Here is a 5,000-nt window from a genome sequence, read left to right as displayed (position 1 = left end):
TGGATAAACTAAAAAGTAATGTATCTGAATTAAACAATTCAGATAACAAGATTAACTAATTTTGTAAGAAAATTCCAATAAATTTTGATGCGTTGTTTATTACTTCCTCTGTGTGTGACTTCAAGGTTTGTTTGCAATCTAATGTTATTCCCAAGAACCAAATTTTGTTAACTCTTTGAAGTATAAGTACTAAGCTTCACATCAAAAGTCCCCCCGGGTCAGGGTTACGGTGAGCCACTGGGCAGCAGCAGTGGTGGAGTGGACTTTAAGCAAAGGATCTCTCTGTGGGACAATGGCTGGTGTTACAGAGTCCTAGTTAGCTGGACCAGGCCCTTGTAAGCTGGATCTGCGGTTTATAGAGTTGTGGCGATCTCTACATTAATTTAGCCTCTCTTGGAACCAGTTGTTGATCCTTTCCTTTCCTTTCATCCCTATCCTTTAGAATGATTGGTTCTCAGTAGCTTTCAATCTTTCTCTCATATTTTATAAGGAATATTTAAGTTTCTTGGTCTCTGGAAGAGCGTCTAATAATCTCTGGAGTCAGTGAACACCTGGCGGTAGGTGTCACCGGCCAGGCCTTGCAAGGGTCGCAGGGGAGTGTCAGGCTTGGCTGAAGGTGAAGTTGAGTGCTGGTCTTGTCTCCCCATCTTGCCAGGTTTGCCTTGAGTGACTACGTTATTCCCACTCTATGGAACACAAATGTGAGAACAATAGCTCTTAGCGCCTGGTTGTGAAGGTTTCATTCGTGACCGAGACTCAAGGCAAACAATTGATTTTGTGGCCTTTTCAAGAGCCTGTGGGAGCTCACTCTCAGTATTGGAGGCATCCACCCCAGCAGTATCTTACTTGCATGCATGATTTTTTCATTCACTTAATTTATGGTTACATTTTTACAGGAATTTTGAAAGTGCTCTGACTCATCATGTCTTCTCTCCTCAGACAATGCGAAACCTGTCGTGGCAGGTTTGCCCCTCAATATTTCAGGAATTCATCCACCTGCAGGTTGTGTCACCTCCAGAGTACGGTGGAGAGACTACACGACAAGTACAAGAAGTGCAAACAGTGTGATGGCGTCATGCAGCAGATCCAAACACTAAACCATTTTGTTGTCTGTAATACAGGTTGCACCTCCGCAAACTATGTTCCTGCCATCTGTGATGGACCTGTCTCCGCCACTCCAAGAGCTCCTACCGTCCCCATGCCGTGCCCGCAGAGACACCATTCACCTTAATTAGGAATCGTCCACCATCACCAGTATAAAGAACTTTTTGCCCATCTCAACACACAACAGGTTTCAGATCTTAGTTGAAGAGGAAGAAGGCGCCCAAGTGACGAGACAGGTCTGTGATTCTTTAGTCAGAGGTCAGCTATCTGAGTTATGTGGTAGAGCTCGTACGTCACGTAAGCGTCTAGCCATGCCTGGTGGACGCTCTGACAACATTACGGCAGCATGTGACGAGGCAACCAGTAGAGCTGATGGATAAGTACAGGAGGATGATACAACGGTGTAAAAATAGATCCAAAAATATTATTGTTTCAATCATCATTCCCCGGACCAGAGCACCGACTGTATAACGGAGCCATTCAGCACCAACAGCCGTCTCAGCTCTCTCTGTAGAGGAGTTGACCTCTGGAACAATTTTCATACTAAACCCTCTCCATTTCAGCAAGATAATTTACACGTAAATGGAATTGAAACAGCACGATTTAGCAGGCTCCTTAGTAAAGTTTAGAATTTCAGATAAGATAAAAAAAAAAATACCAGTAAGATCGTGAAGCTCCAGACTCTTGGCAGACCCCTCGTGCGATCTAACCTCCATGTGTAATACAGCCAAAGCTTGCTTGATCACGCTTCCAACTTTACAAATACATTTTCAGATTCAGAAAGCTTGGCAGCACAGGAAAACTATCATATTACTGGCATGACTGAGTCTTACCTAAACTCTACGAATAGAGATTTTCTTGCAGAATACAACTTGTCAGGTTATGAAATGTTTGACTGCGGGATACAGTACCGAACCAGAGGCAGTGTATTGCTTTACGTGAAAGTTGTTCAGCCAACCATACTGAAAACCAAGATGGTAAACAACATAAATTCAGTCTTCTTGCATTTAAGAATATCTTCCTAAAAATAAAAGTATTATAGGTCTGATTCATAGACATTCGGTATACAGTTTTTCCTCTGATAAAAATTACGAGGGCAGACTATTAGAATAAGTAACACTTTTCATGCTATTGATATTTTAACTTATCTGTCAAGTCATGGAAACATCCACTTAACTCTCACACTCGTCACGATTTACACAATACTTGTTAGAATGTCCTCTAAAGCAACACGCTCAAGAATCCACAAAAGGTGGCTATTTGTTACATCCTGTTCTTTCAACAAACGCTGACTTCATATCTACTGTTATTATTGATCCTGAATTTACCACCAGAAACCACAAGATTGTTTCTTTTAACATCAACCTTTAAGTATACAAAGACATTGTTAGTGACGGAAAAGTTTTCATGTAGCTTTCAAAGATGGAGACTGTGAGAGATTCAGGTCAGTTCTTGGAGCGTGCATAGACTGGAAAGCTGAACAGGGTGGAGGCAATATTGAATAATCATGGGCAAAATTTTAGTACGTTTTAGAAAATGTGAAGTCATGCAATGCAAAAATAACAAAGCCAAATGGTGGACTAACCACAATGAGTCATGACTATTACGGAAAAATCGTGCCTGCCGTAAATATTTGTCATCTCAGAACGAGAGCGATAAACTTGAATATGACAAACATCTGAGCTAATCCAAGAAGCTCATTAAACAGAGTAAGAAAACCTAGAAATGTATATTACAAGCGTCACTAAATATAATCGCAAAGAATGTTAAGATTACGGTCGGAATAGAAAGTCATTACATCTCACATTAACCAGATGTACCTAGATAACGGTAATCTTGCCACCGAAGAGACTTTGATCGCAGACACACTAAACGATTATTTTGTTTCAGCTTTTAGAGGAAAACGATCATGAAATCCCGAACTATCCCCTATGCGTCACGACATAACATCTTTAAAGTGTATGTGATTTTTGTGATAATGAAATAATTAAAGTAGGCTTATCAATAAAATGAAAACCGACAAAACCTCCAGCTCAGACTATATTGCGCTACGCATCTTGAAAAAATCTAAATTTCAGATTTGTAAAACCTCTTTCGTTGCTTTTCACCAAACCACTTAACTGCGGTAAAGTTCCCAGGGACTGGAAGTTAGCTAACGTTGCCCCCATACAGAAGAAAGGTGACAAACCACTTCAAGCAACTATAGACATACCAGTCTCATATCATAAACCAATGGAGACTGTATTTCGCATAATTTAATTAACTTTCTAGAAGTAAATTATATAATCAATGAGTCACAGCACGGCTTTCGAAACACAGGTTTTTGTGTAACTAATCTGCTTGATTTCTTTAATGATGTTTTCACCATGTACGACGAGACAAAGGCGGTAGATGTGGTGTATCTAGATTTTCAAGAAGCCTTTGACAAAGATCTTCATAGGCGGCTACTAAACAGATTAAGTCACATGGTATAGATGGCACACTTCTCAAATGGCTCAAAGGCTGACTCTCTGAGAGAAAACAGGGCGTTGTTTTAAATGGTAAATTTTCAAACTGGCGATGTTTGAATTTAACCGGTGTACCACAAGGATCTGTGCTAGGCCCTGTTCTTTTCGTTATTTACGTTAACGATATTGATTCAGACCTCACAGTAAACGTAAAAGTATCTAAGTTTGCTTATGATACTAAAATAATGAGTCAAGTCGTTACATCAGAGGAAAAAATAATATCATAATCTGACCTCGACCGCTTATCCACTTGGTCAGACAAGTGGCAGATGAGCTTCAGTGTAGATACATGTAAAATGTTGCACATTGGTAGTAATAATGATCGTATTAGTTACTCAGTCAACGGCTCTGAGCTTATCAAGGTTAATGAGGAATTACCTCAGACCTTAAGATAGTTCAAACACACCTGCCGAAACGATCTTTACTCCACTGGTTCAGGGGGTGCTGTGAACTTATCAGCTGTGCCCTCACTGAACGTTTCTCTTTATGTCTCACAACACAAGGGGGCAGTCACAGTCTGTCCTCTGAAGACAACTCTCTTTCTTCACACGAAACTACATGCATCGAACTACACAAACATTCTTCATGCAAGATTTAAAATCGAATAAAAAAATCAAATATAAAAAGATGATTCCTTTACCATCTTTGCAGTCCCTTCTAATTATTATATATTCAACTTGCCTGGGGATCGGCACCCAAGTGGGCCTTATTTTTCATCACAATTTTTTTGTTGCACTTGGCCGTCTTCCCTCTTACATAAAAAAAAAAAAAACAGTAAACAAACAGGGTGGGTTTATTGGTGGAACTTTTGGATTCACATCAGTAGGGGTGAGTCTCACATTGTTTAATGCGCTCGTACAGACCTCAGCTGGAATACTGTGTCCAGTTCTGGTCGCCCCATCACAGGGAAGATATAGACAAGCTGGAGAGAGTTCAAAGAAGAGTCACCAAGTTGATCCCATGACTGTGAAACAAACCGTATGAGGAAAGCTTGATGGAACTCAGCTTGCTTAGTCTAAAGAAGCGACGGATGCGAGGGGACTTAACGAGCTATTTAAAACATCTTGCAGCTTTGATAATATAAATACAAACAATTTTCTATCCATTGACAAAATCAACATCACCCCAAATAACGACTATAAGGTTAGAGGTGAACGCTTCGGATCAGATGAGCCTAAACACTATTTCTTTAACAGAGTTGTAAATGTTTGGGACTCTGTCAGTACATGTAGGCGATAGTGACACGACAGAAGCTTTTGAACACCACCTCGACAAACACCTCGCATCAACCCCTTAAATAACATACACTTAAAAGCTTCTCTCTCTCTCTCTCTCTCTCTCTCTCTCTCTCTCTCTCTCTCTCTCTCTCTCTCTCTCTCTCTCTCTCTT

General features: G+C 40.4%; 1 protein-coding gene across 1 annotated transcript in view; it reads left to right on the top strand.

Moving 5' to 3' along the window:
• LOC123504880 (basement membrane-specific heparan sulfate proteoglycan core protein-like) overlaps positions 1–5,000 on the top strand; it is a 96,699-nt gene that overhangs the window by 18,049 nt on the left and 73,650 nt on the right. The window lies entirely within an intron of this gene.

This window comes from Portunus trituberculatus, chromosome 1 (genome assembly GCF_017591435.1).
Source record: "Portunus trituberculatus isolate SZX2019 chromosome 1, ASM1759143v1, whole genome shotgun sequence".
NCBI lineage: Eukaryota > Metazoa > Arthropoda > Malacostraca > Decapoda > Portunidae > Portunus > Portunus trituberculatus.
The sequence above is the reverse complement of the archived record's forward strand: the minus strand, read 5'-3'. Positions and strand labels throughout refer to the sequence as shown.